General features: G+C 40.0%; 1 protein-coding gene across 2 annotated transcripts in view; it reads left to right on the forward strand.

The window, feature by feature from the left end:
- DLGAP3 (DLG associated protein 3) overlaps positions 1 to 21,339 on the forward strand; it is a 724,943-nt gene that overhangs the window by 187,458 nt on the left and 516,146 nt on the right. The gene's annotated exons all lie outside the window — the stretch shown is intronic.

Raw genomic sequence — 21,339 nt, forward strand, 5'->3', positions numbered from 1 at the left:
TTACTTGGCAGGACATCCTCTTTTATATTTTACAAAAAAATTGGGTTAAAAATTGTAAAAAAAAGTGTATTTTTTCCCCAAAAACCTGCATTTAAAAAAACACTGCGCAAATACTGTTCAACTTAAAAAAAAATTGCAAAACCCACCAAATTATTCTCTAGGGCCTCTGCTTTAAAAAAATATACAATTGTGGGGGTTCTAAGTAGTTTTCCAGCAAAGAAAAAAAATTATTTTCACATGTAAACAAAAAGTGACAGAAAATGCCTGGTCTTCAAGTGGTTAGGTTTGCATCACCATTTTTTTCTGTCTTATTTAAAATGAAATGCTTTCTTAAAGAGCATACTAAATTTTAGGCATATACATTAATCTATGTACTGTATAGCCTGTCAAACGCAAGTAAAGATTATGGAACAATGTGTGTTTTCTATGATTCCTTGAGATAATCTCACAGTGTATGGGGCAAGAAAATTGAATTAAGGAACAGTCAGTAATTAGTGTCTCAAATGAGCTGGTCCATTTGGATTTTTGGACTCAATAATTGTTTATTTCTATGGAGATGGAAAGCGATAACTGGGCATTAACATTGCTGCTTTTGTAAGATGTAATAAGGAGAGCTCCCTGCCTGCATGCAATGGAAGATTTATGTATTGTTGAAATGTAGCTGGTCCAGTGGTTTGATTGTTCATTGCTGAACAACCAGGTCCCCCGTGTAAAGCCATTGTAATAAGGTAATTAAATATAGACTGCCATCACATTTGCAAATTGAGCCTTAAAATGCATACAGGGAGAATTGCAAAAAAAAGGAAATAAAAGAATACATCTACTTAGTGTAGTAGAATTATTTATTGTGTAAGGAAAAGCAAAACATGCTGAACACACAAATGTACTATATGCTTGTAATTTGCTAGGAAAGCAGAGTGAACTTTAGTCAGGAGGGGAAGCTAAAAGCACACTAGAGAAGAGGCTATGGGGTTGATTTACTAAAACTGGAGAGTGCAAAATCTGGTGCAGCTCTGCATGGTAGCCAATCAGCTTATGACTTCAGCTTGTTCAGTTAAGCTTTGACACTAAAACCTGGAAGCTGATTGGTTTCTATGCAGAACTGCACCAGATTTTGCACGTTCCAGTTTTATTAAATCAACCCCTATGAACTCACCTAGTGCCGTAGACACACAGTGTGGACTGATGCATTTTAGGGCGTCCTCCCCTTTTCCTTAAGGTAAAATGACCTGGTAGAGACACTTTTATTCATGCATCTGTTGGGCTGCTATCTCTCTGTACATTAAAAGATTGAAATTAAACCATTTGTGTCCATTCCAGTAATACTGCACAAAGGCACACACCATTCCTCTCTTGACACACACCATACCTGTCAGATACTGGCTCTGGACCCTGATAGAAAAGCTGGGGCTTGTCAGATCCAAGTTTTATCTAGTTTGGTGATTTCTGATGATTTAAAAAGCAGCATTAGAGTAGATATCTGTAGAATCTATGATGGCCTAATCACAGCATTGAAAGAGCCACACTCTTTTTTTCTCCTTGTTAATTAAAGTGTATGTATATTTAGATACAGTAGAAAATGATAAGAAGCATTGAAATCTTTAACCACCTCAATACAGGGCACTTAAACCCCCTTCCTTCCCAGACCAATTTTCAGCTTTTAGCGCTGTTGCAATTTGAATGACAATTGCGCGGTCATGCAACGCTGTACCTAAACCAAATTTGTGTCATTTTTTCCCCACAAATAGAGCTTTCTTTTGGTGGTATTTGATCACCGTCAGGTTTTTTCTTTTTTGGTGCACAAATAAAAAAAGACTGAAAAGTTTGAAAAAAAAAAAAGTTTTTTTGTTTAGGTTATAGAATTTTGTAAATAGATATGTTTTTTCCTGCACTGATGAGCACTGATGATGCCGCACTGACAGGCACTGATGAGGAGACACTGATGGGGTGGCACTGATGGGGTGGCACTGATATGCAGCACTGATGGGCACTGATAGGTAGCACTGATATGCAGCACTGATGGGCACTGATATGTGGCACTGATAGATAGCACTGATATGCAGCATTGGTGGGCACTGATAGGCAGCGCTGATGGGCAGTGATAGGCAGCACTGATGGGCACTGATGGGCACTGATAGTGGCACTGTTGGGCGGCAATGATCGGCACTGATCGGCACTGATGGGTGGCACTGATCGGCACTGATGGGGGGCACTGATGGGCACTGATGGGGGGCACTGATGGGCAATAATGGGCACTGGTGGGCGGCGCTGATAGATGGCAATAATGGCACTGGTGGGCAGCACTGATAGATGCCATTGGTGGGCAACACTGATAGGGAGGGCACTGGGGGGCTCTCTGAGCCCTGCTTGCCATCCCTGGTGGCCATAGTGGGCATCCCTGGTGGTCATGGGTGGGCATCCCTGGTGGCTTAGTGGCACCCCCCCCCCCCAGGGCTGCACTGGTAATCAATGTTCTGATTACCAGCACAGACCCCCCCTGTGATCAGTGAGTAATTAGAAATACTCACTGATCACCCCCGCAGCAGCACCGATCCTCTGATCTTCTCCTCACTGACAGGATCTGTCAGGAGGAGAAGAGATCGAAGCCGTTACAACGGCTCTATTTACATTACATGACGGCTGTGATTGGACACAGCCGTCATGTGATCAGGAGGGCCAATCACAGGGCCCTCCTGCCGAATGATGTCGCTCTGTGTCCGAGGGACACAGGCACATCGAGATCGCGCCGCTGCGCGTGCCCGCGGCGGCGCGATCTCTCTCCTTCTGAAGGACGTTCCGGAACGTCCATTCAGAAGGACGAGACTCCCGCCCGGCCGTATATGTACTATGGCCGGGTGGGAGGTAGTTAATTGTTGTCTGTGTCTTTGCTAGGTATGGTACATGTGCCTTTATATTAAGTTTTATGACCATTGCCACTAGGACAGAAAGAGATAGGAGACCCCACATATTACAGACGTCACCACAACAACCGTTGTGAAATCTGTCAAGGAGCATAACTGCCCCCCCCAGCCTCCCTGGGTAATTAGCTAAACCCTGTTCACGATCCAGTGCTGTCCCTCAGAGCAGCATCACTGCTCTCCCTCTGTCTCCTCACTGTCTCAGAGGCAACAGTGGGTGCCATTGGCTCCCACTGCTGTCAATCACAGGCAGTAAGGAGGGAGCAGGCACAGGGCCAAGCAGCACACTGTGTGTCAATGGACATACAGAGGATGGCTCAGGATCGAGCCTGCATGAGTGCCCCCATACCAAGCGGCTTGCTAAGGGGGCATTTAGAGGAGGGGAGGAGCGCTGGCGGTGGACCTTAAAGAATACGACATGTTTTTTCATTAAAAAAAAAAAATATATATATATATATATATATATATATATATATATATATATATATATATATATATATATATATATATATAATAATAATAATAATAATAATAATATATTATATATATATATTGTGATATTTGGGGTGATAGCTCCAAGGGATCACGTGCACAAGCCAGGTAAACTTAAACAAGACGTGGTTTATTTTCTTCCACAACAGAAATAAAGCTTCCAGCAGCAAACAGTTCAGAAAAACAGGTATAACTTAACAGTCCACTTAACTCCAGCATAAATGGTAAATGATAATACGATACCGGCTTTTGGCAGGGGCTTGTACCCCAAGTATGCAGTCCCAAGCAGCCACCAAGTCTCCAGCCACCATGCAGCAAACAAACACACTTGTTTGTAGCAGTTCATTCTCCCAGGTGTATGTCCAGCTCCTACTCTCCCACCCCCACTGACACTACTTCCTGTCTTTAAGAGCTGGTCACTCTGGGAGAGGGCTTAACCCTTGCCTTCCTGTGATCCCATACTTCCCTTAAAGGGACCACAGCCCAAATATTGGTGCAATGTAACATCCATCCAGGACCCAAACTCTATGACCCTCCACAATATATATATATATATATATATATATATATATATATATATACAGTATATATATATATATATATATATATATATATATATACAGTATATATATATACAGTATATATATATATATATATATATATAATATATATATATATATATATATATATGTATATATATATATATATATATATATATATATATATATATATATATATATATACTGTATATATATATATATTGTGGAGGTCCTGGATGGATGTTACATTGCACCAATATTTATATATATATATATATATATATTCCCTTTACAATCACTTCAAATGCAGTCAACTGTTCTGTTCTGTTAAAGATTGCTTACCCAAACCACTTTTTCAGTTCTAATGGGTGTTAGGAAACATACAAGAATACAAGTACAAGGATAACTTCTACCAACAGAGAAATAGCTGTTGTATAGGATCACCCGTATCTCCTATTGTAGGTAACCTGTATATGAAGGAGATGGAGAAGAAAGCATTGAACTCCTTCAGGGGATAACACAAAGTCATTGGTTCAGGTATGTGTATGATACATTATAATTTATTAAATCAACCCCTTTTAGTGAACACTTAAACTCAGTGAACAAAAATTTTAGGTTTTTAAGGGTAGATGCAAAGAATAAGAAATGACATAGTTACGTAGTTGGGGAGGTTGAATGAAGACATCAGTCAATCCAGTTCAACCTGTGTGAATGTGTGCATGCATTTATGTCTCTAGCACTTTGCATATGCTTGTATATTGGTTACCTTAAGATGGCTATCTAAGAGTTTTTTAATCGTTAACACTTACTACTGATTGTGGAAGGGAGTTCCACATCTTTACTGTTCTAACATTAAAGAACCCCTTACGCAGTTTAAGGTTAAACCACCTGTAATTCCTTGTTCACACACCTGAATGGTGAACAATCAAGTGAGGAAAAATTATCCCTAAGGGTGATAACCAAAAAATAAGCATATAATAAAGTGCAGAGTGCTAGATGGAGTATAGCTAAAATACATCAATGAATAAATATAATTAAAATAAAATTGTCAAAATATTATAAAAGTCCCAATGTGAAGTTCCTTCGTGATCTTGTGCAAATAGTGTCCTAATAAGGTTTCTCCAATATTCCAACTGCTGGTGTAATCGGCATAACTTGTAACATAAGGGGTGCACACTCACCGGACTTGGTGGGTCTTGAGTACCATATAGCAACAAGACCTTACGAGCTTGTGGCTCCCAAGCCTGTAGGTAACTGCTGGGCTCTGTGGTTCACTATGTTCCGTGATACTCCTGTGTTTGGAAACCGATCCTCCAGGTCCAAATCAAGAGGGGGGACAAAAAAAATGTGCTCCGATAGTGCAGTACCATTAAAAAGTGGTGTTTTATTAAAGTTTGCAGATAAAATATATTGTACAAAGTAAAAGTGAAATAAAAGCAAGTAAACGCCAGCTATGGGTAAATGCCTGGGAATGGAGAGCGGCCACTGCCGGTTTGCGTCCCACCAGGCTACCCGGAAGCGTGCGGCGTGCGTTCCACCTGACGCGCGTTTCGTCAGAGCGTATTGACGTCTTCAGAGGTGACGAAACTCGCGTCAGGTGGAACTCACGCCGCACACTTCCGGGTAGCCTGGTGGGATGCAAATAAATCCTGCCCCTCTCCACCCTTGCTTTCCCTTTGTAAGGAAAGCTCCAAGAAGCTACAAGCTCAAAGATTTCATCTTTGCATGCCTTGGTCCTTGCGCTGTTTCCTGTGACAGACTTCCACCAAACTATTTATACCGAGCCCTCTTACCCAAGATGCCCCACACTGGCAGGACTGACACTATCTCACGTTCTATGACACATTCCACTCACTACTCCAGGGAGCTTTAGAAGCTACTTAATCTTCACAACAGGGTTCCCACCTCTAACTATGTTGACACAGACCAGTATATTATTTTTGACTTCAACCGCCCACTGGAACACAAATAAGTGTTGCTGAAACCCTGGTACATTGGACTGGCTACAACATTGAGATGGTAGCAACAAATAGAGAGCCTAAAGACGTAGCACACAGACATCTCAGGAGTACTTTGAAAGTTTCTGGCTACCTAGACTGGGAATTTGTTAAAACATCCTATGACACTTGCCTCAATCCATAGTGTCTAACGTGGCTCTAGGCTGCTGTTTCCATCCCCTTTAATCTGCATCTATCACTTCTGACAGTTTGGTTAAACCCCCAGCTCACAGAAGGTGATTAGTAAAGTCATATTTGCATGTTTCCCTATGAGACTGTGTAGAGGAGGTGTGTCCATTCTCTCCACTCAGGCACCAGATTACCCTCAGTTCTGTCTTGTGCAGTGTGCGATATCGGATCCTTGTCCCCTGTCTCCTGGAAGCAGAGATATTTTATCTGATCTTTGGAAGGCTGTAGAGGATAGGGCTGCAGATAAACAGATACAGCTTACGCAGCTAACATTTTGTGTTAGGAAATTCTTGGTCACTGTTGTAATTCATTTTATTTTGGATTATGCTGTGCTTTTTAGGAACATTCCCTGAATGCTGATACCTGGTGCTTGCTAGGCCATATATTAAACTTTGTTTCTTCCTCCTATGGGTCCCTTGAGTTGAGCTGCCAGGTGAATCTGTAAAGCAACTTTTTAGCCACCTGTAATAAGTGTGCTGTCATGTTTGTCTGTCATTGCGCCATGTGTGCATATGCGCCATGATTTTTTTATACTTCGTGACATTTATTCGCATCATGGCGCTCTTGACGTGCAGATGTAATGACATCACACTGCTGACATGCCTTTGACTTAGCTTTTCTTGATGGGAGCTTTTGGGAGAGACAGTGGAATATTTAGATTGCAGGAAACTAGGGGGTTGGTGCCATGTTTGGCATCTTTGACACCTGGTCCAGTTTTTTAGGGATGTGGTACAGCATTGTGGGCTGGGCGTTCTTTGAGGAAATCGGGTCACCAACGAAACTGGTTAGACGTCAGTCTTTTTTTCTCCTTTGTGATCCAGTGGTGGTTCTCTCCATATTTCTGTATGATGGGGAATGTTTGCATTTTCATCTGGTATGAAGCCCTTACAATTTGAATTTCTGCTTCAGTTTTTGCTTGAGTGAGTAAACTATCTACCTCTACTTTGGTCACCTACTCAATGGGCTCCTAAGTATCTCAGGTGACATCTAGGCCATTCATATATGGTCTTGGTGGTCTGTGCATTAACCAATGTCAGTTTAAATCCATCTGGAGACTGGATATTGATGGACTAACTATATGAGTCAGCCATGTAAACCATACATAAAAGGTCTCAGTGGTTCCTGTGGAAGTCTGCATGGGGACATCTCTGTACCACTAATAACAGGTTAAACCCACCTGTAGACTTGATAAAGCTGTACTAACGATTTGTATGCTGTCTCAGTGCTCCCTGTTGAAGTGGATGTTTTTCTCTCTGACAAATCAAGTTAAACCCACCTTGAGCCTTTCTACGTGTTTGGAGTATTCTCGTTCCTTGGATAACAGCATCGCAGCATCTATAGACTGGCTATGTCACCTTATTGTGCTGGTTTCAACTGCCTGATGTGTTACACTTCCAGCAAAATAAAATGTCTTCACTGAGCCCTCCTCCAGAATGCAATCTTGATGATATTTAATTATAATTTTCATGGAAAAAGTGGATGACCTAGCACCTGATATTTTTCAGATGGCCTTTTCAGTCTAGGATTATTAATTTTACCTACAGAGCCCTTGAAGGAAACGTCGCTAATTTGAAAGAGTACCACGACTATTGTTACATGATTGCTAGATCCTTGCTATTCATATATAATATGTTTGGTACAAGTTTTCTGATATTTTGATTTCTGTTCTAGGATGCATCTATACATTTTTTTAAGATAATTTGGAGAGTTATGTGGGTTTTAATAGGTATACCATTGTTTTGATCTGTGTTTTGTGTCTTCAATTTTTTATTTTTTGTAATACAATATGCTTGTTAAGGGTTAGCTGCATGAGAGTCAGATACATTTTTCTTTTTTTTTTCAAAAAAATTATTTGAACTTCCGTGCAAGTAGAGTTTTATAAAGTAGTGGTGACACGGAAGCCTATAAGTAACGTCAAGGCTTTTGGAATTCCCAGCAGGTGTCAAATGCTCCCTCTTCTCTCCTGCAACCACCACTCATTGACACAGGGCATCACATGATGGGACTGAAGCAGACTATAAAACGCAGTAGCCATTTTACTCATCGATTAACCATGTCACTGCCACATTACCCCAATTTTTCTGATCCCTGCACTAGCTTCCAATCAGATGGAGACTATCATTTAAAATTCACCTACTTATTAACCCTGCCACTGCCGGCAATAAATGCCATATGTTGGCAGTGGGAGAGGTGCGGGTTTACACAAAATGCAGGCTGCTACAGGAGCCAGGAATGTATGCTACATAGTTACATAGTGGGCAAGGTTGAATAAAGACAACAATCCATCCAGTTCAACCTGTGTTGGTGTGTGTGTTTGTGTAGATAATCATTTCCCAAAACCCTGTGTATTGTGTTCGCTAAGATGCACATCCAAAAGTTTTTTTAAAACTACTGTATAACATCACATATTGTGGAAGAGAGTTCAACATCCTTACCACCCTGACAGTGAAAACCCCCCTATGCAGCTTAGGGTTAAACCGCTTCTCCTCTAATCTCATTGTGTAGCCCTGTGTCCTCTTACACTCCCTGAGACTGAATAGTTTCCTATCTACACTGGAAACACCATTGAGGTATTTGTAAATTTGCTTGAGTGCTTTAGTTATTCTTCGTAATTGAGGTCCTCCAGTCCCCATATTGATTTTGTTGCCCTTTTCTGAAATATTTCCAGCTCCAGCATATCCTTTCTGAGGATTGATGACTAGAACTGGATGAAATACTCCAGATGTGGCCAAACCAGAGTTTTATAAAGTGGCAGAACTATAGTTTTATCTCTGGAGGGAATCCCTTTTTAAATGCATGATAATATTCTGCTGGCTTTGCTTGCTGCAGCTTGGCATTGCATGCTATTACTCAGTCTGTATTCTACGAGGACCCTCAGATCCTTTTCCATTCTAGAATCTTCCAGGGGTTCTCCTCCTAGTGAGTAACTTGCTTTTATATTTTTAACCCCAAAGTGCATTGCTTTACATTTTTCATCGTTAAAGCTCTTTTGCCATTTGGTTGCTCACTCCATTAATTTATTCATGTCCTCTTGAAAGATTTCTATATCCTGCTGAGCCTGTGATGCTATTGCCCTGCTAATTTTTGTGTCAAAAAGCAAACACTGAGATTGAGCTATCTATCCCATCTTCTATATAATTTATAAATAAAGTAAACAGAATCTTCAGGCCTAAAATTAATTGCAATTTATTATAATGCAGGCTACCTAATAGTCGCACACGCTCCATCCAGTCCTCAGAGAAAGGAACACCACACATGCCCAGAGTCACCCTGAATCTTTTGGACCTCTTTTAAAAGACTAGAGGGCCCATTAAAAAGGGAAATGACCATGTCTGAAGGTGTTCCTGACTTGTAAAGGTACATTCTGAAACATATGAAGTACCTATTGCCTGTAATGTTTACCTAATACAGTGTGACAGTATGTTTTTTTTTTTTTTTTATTGTACTAGAACTACAAAGTGAGTTCAGGTTTCATTGGATTACTATACTTTGCCGATCATCATTGCCCTGTGCTGTAATTTGCTGGTAATACACTTAAAAATATGATCATTATGATTGCCAGGTACGGAAGGTCAGAGAAAGCATTTATTTAATATATTGGCAGTCTAGTGTTTTCAGTTCGTCATCAGACTTCAGATTTTGGCAGCACAGTTGCATGTACCAGGGTTGCCAACCGCTCACCACGTTTTACTGACAAAGCATGAAAAATTTACTGGCAGAGCACATTTTTCATAGACAACCTGAAATATGACATAAACTCCCATCATAAACAAAAAAATAATATTTAAACAGTATAAGCAACATGTAAATATTAACAATATCTACTAACAATACCATGGCTTTATAATTAAAGTCAAAACATTGTGACAAAACCTGATCATGAGTAGGATTATAAGAGACTTTAGGTACCCTGGGATAGAACAAGTCCTACGGCGTGACAAACAATGGTCATGGCCAAATCTCGCCCAGTAGTGGGAGGGGCTTAAAGGGGACATTTAAACAGAACCTGTGGCTAATCATTATGTACACTGCACATATTTACCAAAGTCCTTTTACCCACAAAATACTCCTAATTACTGTGCCACAGGTGACTCGCACATAAACTTTGGGACAAAGGATCATTTAAGAGAAAAAAAAAAAACTTTTCCATTACATATGCTTTTCTGCACACAAAAATGTATCACTTTGTCTAACTGAGCCTACCATAAAGAAAATTTTAGTTCATATGTATGGTGTGCAAGCCTTTTTATTTTGATAACAATGAGGAAGTTCTTTCCAATGGGAACATATTTTTTCGTGCAGGAAAAGGTTGGGACATTTGCAAGGTTTCTATTGCTGTCTGGGTCCACCATTCGGAGATTTTCCGTTCTGTTTTGTCAGAACAGGAGGTTAAGGAAAAAATCTGCAATAGCGACAGAGACCATAACGGAAATCTGAGAGAAGTTCTTAACCTTTCCCCACTGGATGCAAAACAAAAATGTAATGTTTTGGATAAATTTGTGTCTGAAAGATCTAAACCCTTACTGCATGATGCTCAAAATAACAAAAAATGCACCCTGCCACTTCCTCCTTTTTATATTATCTCAAACATGGGTTTCAAGCCTCTTTTGTCTAGACTTAAAATCCAAAGTTACAGCATACACTTTCTTTGTGAGTGTTGCCTCTCTGCTGGCCATCTTTCAGCAACTTCTTGGATTCCCTTCATGCTCTGCAGCTTCTCCTCTGCCTATTCCTTTGGTTTACTTTAGATTTTTTCAAGGACTATATATCCCATGATATCTTGCTGTCTGCAAACAATGATTATGTCACACGTGGTGGGTTTCCTGTACTGACTGTGCCCCCAAAACGTTTCCTCTTTAGCACCTCTGCAATATAGTGGTGGTTCTGAAGGCAGGCTCTGTGAAATGGGTGAGAATTCACAGGCCATTGAGTAGAATTTTTGAAACTTAACGCCTTGGGGCCAGCATCTCCCAGCCCTTAAAGGGGTTTCAGATACCGGGAGGCAGGGATTCATTTATGATCATGTGACAACCGTGATTGGCAAGCTCACAAGCAGTGATCGGGAGCCTTCCATTAAATGCCGGTAACCATGCCGGGCGCTCTTGACACAGCTGCTTTGCAAAGTGGTATACAAATATGCGGCTGCTTAGCGCCAAGGCCTACCCACCAAGAGGCCGCATATTTGTGTGCTGTCAGCGCCAACAAGTTATTGCAGTTTTCTTAGATCTTAAAGCACCATATAATATTTGAACCTGGGGAAAATTCAAAACTACCCAATACTTTATTCCTTGCTTCCTCTGTGGTCAACGTTCTCCTTTTCCCTCTGGTTCTCTGGGTTGTGGGCAGACCCTTGGCAACCTTACTTACAATGCAGGACTGCTGGTTCTGCATTGTATGCGATGACTTCAGAGTACCTGAAATGTACAGAGCACCGAAGAGAAGCCGCTTCAGAGGACGTTTCAATGGAGAAGAGAAAGCCTGCAGGAGCAAAGGATAAGGTAAGTAAAACTGCTTTTGAATGGTACCCTAGACAAAAATAAGCGTTTAACCATTGCTGTGTGTGGGAGCCTCACTGCAGTTGTATTTTTGAATACTTCGTTTTTTCAATTCCACCATCTCTCAAGAACTTTTTTTTTTTTTTCTATTGCTTGTCTTTTTTTATATTTTTCAGTATCCTTTCTGTCTCTTGTTTTAATCTTAGGTTCAGCATTTTAAAGTTCTGATGAGTTTTATATTCATCTAATGTCAGCATACTGTTCTCAACTGAGCTATTTAACTCCTCTAGCTGAATTTTTTCACCCGCTATAATGAAATTCATGACTCTCAGACTCTAGACTGTGCATTCTTCAATCCATCCTTTCAAAAAACATTCATTCCCAAGGTGCTCTGCAGGTGTAACACCATCCTTTATCTCTTGAGATAGTTTCCACATCTACATACCTCTCTAAGCCAGCTATATCCCAGTGTCGCCATAAATATTTTTTGATTGATGTCTTGCATAACTTTCCTCCATATTCTAATTATGCAGTTCGAAGTCCTCATCAGTTTGTTGTTCTGTTACTTATGCCACCTTCGTTACCTTTACCCCAACTTTGTCCAAAAACTGTTGGTTTATCTGGTTTTCAACCACTGAGTGTTACAACTCTCACTAATTATCATTCAGAGCTAAAAAAATAAAACCATCAAAAGGAAACAATAAACCCACAAAATAAACAAAAGCAAAGAAGAGGGGGGTTTCACGTGCACACTGCTCAGGTACCATAGCAAGGTCTCCTAATTAAGATACTTAAAGCAAAATATATATATATATAAAAAAAAAATAAAATCTACACCATCCTAACCCTCTATTTAATATGTTCCCAACATGTCCCCCCAGAAATGTCCCCTGCATTCAATCCTATGTCTAGACTTAACTAGTGAGCGTTGCAATAGTTATATGTGTACACATTTTAAATCAAGCTTAAAATCTTTATTTAAGCATTATTCAAATGTAATTGTTAACAATAAAGGCAACTCTGGGATATAGGTGGCTAAAATAGGTATATAGATGCAGGTATAGTACTTCAGGGGTTAAGGAATCCTGTTCCACCTGCAGAGCACCTTCATACTAAAAGGTTTTTGAAAAGTTGGATTAAAGAATGCACATTGCATACTCTGAGAGTCATGAATTTGATTATGGCAGAGGAAAATATTCAGCTAGAGGAGTTAAACAGTTCGATTGAGAAGAGTGTGTTGACATTAGATGAATATAAATTACATCAGTACTTTGAAAGGTTGAATTTAAGATTAAACAGGTAAAAAAGATACCAATAGTATAAAAGAATAAAAGTAAGAAAAGTTCTTGAGAGATATAGTCGATCTTGATAAAGCTTCATTTTTTTATGTTTCAGCAACCAAGCAATCAGAAAGGCCACGATAAGGGAAAAGATAAAAGTAAAAAGAAAGAATTGACAGAAGAAGGGGAAGTATCCAGATAAGAATGACTGATCAACGGGTTTGAGGTTGTCATTCTGACAGATTTCCCTTTAAATCAGCATCACTGCTCAGTATTGGAATAAAAAAAGGTTCAATTTCTGTCCAATGCAGAAAGGACAGGAATATGAAGTCTGTACAGATATTAGACTCCCTTTAAAAGGGTACAGTTGAAAAAAGGTTTTATGTTTAATCTGCCTTAACAGTTGCAGAAATTGTTTATTACCTGTGGATGATGAGGAGTGTATTGGTGAAGGAGGCGGATTACTTTTTTGAGGTTGATGACTTAGCATTGTTAAAAGGAAGTGCACAGTGGAGATCATGTAAGCAGATTGCAGGAAATTTCCTTTTGCATACAGGTTTTAGACTTAAACGCTTCACAGTGCCTCCTCCGATAGACAAACATGACCTGGATAGGTCTTCTATTATGCAGGGCAACCCCCAATGTACAGAAAACCTTGCTGGAATTACATATGTGGTCATTGACATGTGGCCAAATTAGGTCAACTGCTTCTTTTATGTGCAGCTGAGCGGGGACACCTTTGCTGCAGCTGAATGGGTCTGGCAGACTGTTAACATGTAACATTTTTCTGCAGGTTCAGTCAGAACCGGTTTCAGCCTGAACCTTACCCCTAGAGTCATTATATACATGCATTCCCCATCAGACTGGTTTGGAGGCTTGCAGTGCATTCCTGGAAAGGAGCTACTGTACATTGGTTTGGTTTAACATGATTGGGATGATTTACTAAAGGAAAATAGGTATTTTCCACAAGCAAGGAGATTTCCCCTTAGTGTAGGGAAGGATGTGAAGCTCTGCTGCTGTAACAAAAAATGCAGTTTTTCCCTTGCACGTAATTGGGTAATCTTTGCAAAGGAAAATTTCATATTCCCTAAGTAAGGGACAATTAACAGTGTGTTTGGCGTGAGTAGTTCAATCTAAATGAGTTTGTACTGGATATGTTAAAGTTTGTAATTTTGTAACAACTGTTTGAGCTTAAATGGGAAGTTAGGAACTAGAACACCTGCTGGTGGCACTGTGGTCCACAGACCTGAAGATTGCAGTTCCAGTGTCCATCAGCGGGCGTCTCTCAGCAGTCATTCCTGCAGAAAGCTGTCATCACCAGTTGTGGCTGAAGTTGGTTCCCTGGAGTCAGTTCCTGCACCTGAGGCGTAATTGTGCCAGTGTAGAGGCCTTTAATTCCTAGGCTGACATCCTTAAAGAAATAATCTTAGAGAAGGATATGAAGAGAAAGCTCTAAGAGTGGTAATTTCTGAAGTGCGATCTATTAATCAGGATACTTTATTGGAAGATGACCACAACATACTCTACACATTACGCAGTGAACAATATATTTAAGAAAACCCTGGCAGGTGTTAAAAAACTATAAGATTTAAGGCCCATTGTTGCCCGATAGGCCATGTGTCCTCTTTAGAGGGGTCCTATCCTTAAAAAATAAAATTACCCTGAATATAGTGTATTAACCCAATCAAAGAAATGCTGCCATTTAAAATGGCCGCTGGTCACGTGCCTTGGGTTGTTAGGATATCATACCAAACATAAGCTGGAGAGTGTAGCAGGATGGTGCCACTCCTGGTGACGTCAGTGTGATGAAACGCGTAGGGATAAGCTACAGCGTCATTGCTTTACTTCCGGTTTTCGGGTCATTTTTGCTATGCTGAATAACTTTTAAACTAATGTAAGTGCAATACTGTTTATTTTAATAAATATTATTCTACTGTATTACACTATTGGAGTTTGTTTCCACCATATACATGCATGTTCGAGATTGCTGGGGATTGGAAGTAACTTTAAGGAGAAACATCCTAGCGCCGGTCCTGGATATTCACATACATCCAGGTGGAGCTGTGAATGCTGGCTATCCTCTTGAGGGGAGAGATTTCTGATGAGTGAAGCAACAAGAGGGGGGCACGTGTGGAGACACCGGACACATTGCATGATACCGTAGAACTCCCTTCTGCTGTAACATCACCAATTATCGCTTTTTTAGCAGAACTACTATAAGGACTTGCAGTGGTGCAATGGTTGGAATTTTGGATTAATGGAAGGATTATTGTTTACCATATAGAGACTCACCATATGGAGCACTGATCACCTTAAATGAGCTTTGGTCACTTTATATTAGTTTTTGCTATTTTGATTTTTTGATGTTTCAAATGCAATAGGATTGATGTTATATTCACTAGTCACTTTTACTTTGCACTAGCAATTTTTTCACACTTTTAGTGTTTGTACTATTTCTTTATAAAGTGGCAAGGTATATGTATTTTGTTACACTGTGATCTATGAAGTTTTAGTTCTAACATCATATAGACATGCACAGAGCAGTGCAAAACCCACTTTTTGTTTTAAATTTTTATCAACCCACTAAGACAACATTTTTTCATAATTTTGAAGGATTCTATCCTTGTAAAAAAATTGAATCTTAAAAACATATGAAATAAAGTCCTTATAACATTTCCCTCCAAGAATGTTGTGTATTTGTTGCAGTGCCCTTGTGGCCAGCAATATGTAGGTAGGACAGTTAGAACTTTACAAATACTGCTGATCTTACATGTAGGTAATATAAAAATAGGATTCAAGGCATTTTGTAGTTCACCACAACAAGAATCCTGTGGGGACTCTAATTGTGGAAATTGACAAGTACACCCTAGGTTGAAGGGGCAGTAATATCAGGAGGAAAATATTAAAATTAGAAACCAAATGGATATGTGAACTGCTAACGTACTCCCCTCATGGGCATAACATTGAGTGGGATATTAATGGGCAGTAGTATCAGGAGGAAAATATTAAAATGAGAAACCAAATGGATATATGAACTGCTAATGTACTTCCCTCATGGGCATACCATTGATTGGGATATTAATACTTTCATTAATAACAATTACATTTCATTTGTGTCATTGATCATATGTCCAAAAGTATTACAGATGTGAATTTGCTTTTTTTTTTTTAATTAACTTTATTATATTATCTTTACATTTATCAATGTATCTATTTTAGCTTAGTGCTGAGTAAAGAATTCACTGCATTTAGTTTTTTTTAGGGACACGATGGAGGTACAATAGGATTTTAGTAAGTTAATAGGGAGATTTCTGCATCTCTCTGCTCCTATGATGGTAATAGTTGGCTTATTTTTTATTTAATCACTACAGGGAATTCATCTTGATTGGATTTATTATATCTATGGTCTATATTCAGCATTCTGTCTTTAGTGCGGTTGACTCCACCCTCCTCCATTGAGATAGGTATTTAATACATGGTAAACGATGTTCGGTCTAAACCTCTGATGACGCACTGACATTACCACACATGGTGGAAATTAGACTACTCAGATTGAATAGCGCTTTTCATATTGCATCCATATGAGTGATTTTAAGTGTTTTTAAGGGAGTGGAACCTTTACTGAATGCTGATGTTTCTGCATTATAATCCTTCTTGCTGCTGCTAACTGCTCAGGCACTGACGTCATGGCTCTTCGTTAAGCACTTATTTGTGACATGGTGGCTGTGTGAAGTCACTTTAAGATTGCATACAATACTAAGGATGGTTTTCACTGACACTTTGTTGTACTTTTTACAATTTTGAGTCATTTCATCAAATTTTAGTGGAGAGGGAATATAACGTTTTTGAGTTCTTTTTTGTGGCTTATATTGTTTACTTTATTATGTGACATATTGAATTAAAAATGTAGGGTATTCACAGAGTATTAGCGCAGCACTTTTCTTCCTATTTTTTTCTTTATATTATAAATTATTATATAGTGCTAGCTTCTTTGCTTGCATTTTTTGCAAAAGCATGGCTTATCTGGGTTTTTTTGGTTCATTTTTTTAAATAAAACATCTCTTCCTTTGGATATTGCTAGAAAAAGTGTTTCGGAGGAATAAAACGGTTTTAAGATGCAACCAGGCACTGTACAAAGCGTCTTCTGCCAAAGAGTGCATAGAAAAGGTCTTGAGCAGTTTAAGAGCTTTATTAGAGCCCATACTGGTCACATTTGGTCAGACAGAATCCAGAGGCTCCAATTTTAAACAGGAGTGCACCTCATACACCAGGATATATATGGTATAGCTGATTTATGAAGAGAGAAGGAACCGAGAGACTGAAATGGCCTCTTCGTGTGGAGATTCTTCTTAATTATAAGAAAGCGCTCTCTCTTCCATTTTTTTCAGGTAAAAAAACCTTTTCCACCTGTATGGAGTCTGAAAGAGGGGAAGGAGGAGAAACGGAAGGGAGTCTTTTGCAGCCCATGAGGCTATGGGTTTCCAACATAGCAGTAAGATTTTCCATAAAATCTGCCAAAGAGGTGGAAAAATGCTTCCTGTTCAAGCAAAAGAATAGGAAGCATCTAACGGTATTGAAAAGGAAGTCAGAGAATAGATGCCTCTTCTATCAGAGGAATAGTCATTAGCAGGAGAAAACCCCTACCCCCATCTGATAGCCCTACAGGCAGAAGGTTCCTGACATACATCCTCCACTTATTATTTCCCATTTGTTTTTGAGACTCTACCCTTCAGGGTACTCACAGTAGTGCAGCAAGGGAAGTGTTAAATTGCCCTGAAGGAGTTAATATGGTGCCCCACAGTAGTAATATGCTCTCCAGGCTGCAACATATTGCTAACAGTGATCATAGCAGCACTTCAATACTCTTGAATAGACAGGAATCAGGTACGGTTGAAGAGCTGGCCAAAATAAACACTGCAGTGTAAGCTTGGCTGGAAGCCAGCACCGGCAAGAAAAAGAAAAACAGCATCATGAGGACAGGCAGTGGCAGTTCTATGTAAAGAGCTCCCTCTGCTACACAAAATAGGTACTGCAACTGAAGTGTCCCAAGGCTTCCACAAGATAGTCCTATCTCCAAATTTAAAAAAGGCAGTGATAATTTCACTGCTGATGTGTATGTATATATATATATATATATATATATATATATATATATATATATATATATATATTAAACAAAAAAAGACGACTGAGAATTTAAAAAAAAAATAGTTTTTCTTTTAGTAGTTTCTGTTATAGTATTTTGCAAATAAATATTCTTTCTTTAGAAATTTAGACCAAAATGTATACTGCTACCTTTCTTTGGTAAAAATAACCGAAAACCGAAAGCAGTGTATATTATTTAGTCTGTAGGAAAGGTAAAGACTCCACAAACTATGATATATGCAGTATATCTAAAAATTGATCAGTCCTGATGTACGGGCATTTCATTTTATTGAGGCCTAAAAATGCCAGGACAGTACAAATATCCTCCAAATTACCCCTTTTTGGAAAGTAGACAATCCAAGGTAAGAGGCATGACAAGTTTTTTTTAAATTGTAGTTTTCTTGCAACAATATTTTGGAAAAACAAAGAAATTTAAACAAATAGTTTTTTCACAACTTTTACATTTGTTTTACATACTGTCACCAATGCGGTACAGCATCATCATATAACTGGTGTGGTAGTGATCAGGGACAATAAGGCTCCTTTCACACATACGGATCGTTCATTTCATCAGTTCAGTCACGTTAAAATGGATAAAGTATTCATCAGTTTTTCATCCGTTTTTCATCCGTTTTTCGTTCCCTTTTTTTTTTACATCCACTACCAATGCAAAAAACGGATGATAAACGGGCCGTTTGTCCGTTTACATCCGTTTTTAGTCCGATCCGTTTTTTTAACGGAAGAAAAATAGGGATTTTATCCGTTCCAAAAAAACGGATATTGGCGGAAGCGGATGAAAACGGATGTAAACGGATGTTCATCCGTTGTCATCCGTTTTTCCATAGGAATGCACTGATGTCCTTTTTTCATCCGTCAACAGATGGATGAAAAACGGACAAATGGTCCGTATGTGTGAAAGGGGCCTAACTGGTGACAGTATGTAAAAAAACAAAATAAAACATTTTTAATATTTTAAAAAAAATGTTTTAAATATTTTTTTTTCAGAACTTTTTTTCTTTTTTTTCTTTTTTTTCTTTTTTACATACAATGACTGGAGCAAAACAGTGTTACTATAGCATTTTACTGCTCTGGGGAAGTGATCAGGATTTTTTTTTTTTACACACTATGGTGTTATAAGCAACCGTTTTTTCTGAATGAAAACTATTCATTCAGTGTCTACTATTGTGATTAGTTGTGATTGGCCACAGCTAATCATATGGTACATATGAGCATGAGCTGTGATTGGCTCTGTCTGTACTATGTGATCACTGTGACCCATCACAGAGCTCATCACAATAGTACACACTGAATGGCATGAATGCCATTCATTGTGTACAATTTCCATGTGATCTGCTTTGATTGGCCACAGCGATCACATGGTACCACAGCCAGCCGGTACAGTGATCTGCCATTGCCTGTGTCCAGTGAACACAGCAGGTGACAGATTGCGCTGGAGCATGGCCTGTGGGGTGTGATCCTGGGAGGACATCATATGACATCCCTCCAGAATGACAGGGCTCTCATTCGGCCATCCTATTATAATAGGACATGCAGGAAGGGGTTAATGCAGGATCCTGTGTAAAGCGACTTTACAGGCCACTATTCCACTATTTTGGTGTGCTCTGGGTTTGATCCTAATAACATGCTTAGGGTATTGGTTGTGAAGCTACGTAAGTAGCCATAATGGTGTACATATCCTAATTGGAGAGGAAAATATGAAAAAAACAACAGTAGAGGAGAAAAGAGCATCCATCACCTAAGGCAGTGTTTTTCAACCTTTTTTGGGCAAAGGCACACTTGTTTCATGAAAAAAATCCTGAGGCACACCACCATTAGAAAATGTGTGCGGAGAGGGAGATGTCACAGCCCCCACTGCTCTCTATGGGGAATCGGATGAGAGCGGACCGCCTGTCCTCTCTCATCCGATCCCCACCCAGGACGGATGGAAAATAGGGTTTCCATCCGTCCGGATTTCACGGACAGGATCGGATGCGGATGGCAGCGGGTGTCAGCAGACATGTCACCGCTGACGCCCGCTGCTCCATAGGGCTGAATGGGGCATCCAATCAGATCTGACAGGCGGATCTGATCGGAACGCCCGTGTGCAAGAGGCGAGCCCTTACTTTTATTCAATGAATAATAAGTACTGAATAATAAACTTTCCAAACTACTGTATAATAAAAATCATAGTATAGTCAGAAAAAATCACAATGGTTTGTAAAGTGTTATTGCTATTTTGAATTTTTTTTTTTTTCATCTTAAATTGTCTCACAATATTATATGAATGAATGCGGGGTGGTGGGGACAAGGTGCCTTCCAAGGGGGAGGCTGCGCAGAGAGCATGGGGTGGCAGCATACCCCCTCCTTCTGAATCATACCCAGGCCACATCCCTCTTAACACTGCGAGGGTACCTTTTAAAATGAAGCCCCCCCCCTTTGGATGATGGTGATGGAATAGGCATGGCAGGGGTGATGGAATAGGCATGGCACAAGTGATGGTATAAGCATGGCACAGGTGATAGAATAGGCATGGCACAAGTGATGGAATAGGCATGGCACAGATAGTGGAATAGGCATGGCATAGATGGTATAGGCATGGCACAGATGGTGGAATAGGCATGGCACAGATGGTACTGGCATGGCACAGATGGTGGAATAGGCATGGCACAGATGGTATAGGCATGGCACAGATGGTGGAATAGGCATGGCACAGATGGTACTGGCATGGCACAGATGGTATATGCATGGCACAGATGGTACTGGCATGGCACAGATGGTATAGGCAGGGCACAGATGGTGGAATAGGCATGGCACAGATGGTGGAATAGGCATGGCACAGGTGGTACTGGCATTGCACAGATGGTATAGGCATGGCACAGATGGTGGAATAGGCATGGCACAGATGGTATAGGCATGGCACAGATGGTGGAATAGGCATGGCACAGATGGTATAGGCATGGCACAGATAGTACTGGCATGGCACAGATGGTATAGGCATGGCACAGATGGTGGAATAGTCATGGCACAGATGGTATAGGCATGGCACAGATGGTACTGGCATGGCACAGATGGTATAAGCATGGCACAGATGGTACTGGCATGGCACAGATGGTATAGGCATGGCACAGCTGGTGGAATAGTCATGGCACAGATGGTATAGGCATGGCACCGATGGTACTGGGATGGAACAGATGGTATAGGCATGGCACAGATGGTGGAATAGGCATGGCACAGATGGTTTAGGCATGGCACAGATGGTATAGGCATGGCACAGGTGATGGAAT

The sequence above is a fragment of the Pelophylax lessonae genome (assembly GCF_965119305.1).
Source record: "Pelophylax lessonae genome assembly, chromosome: 2".
Taxonomy (NCBI): Eukaryota; Metazoa; Chordata; class Amphibia; order Anura; family Ranidae; genus Pelophylax; species Pelophylax lessonae.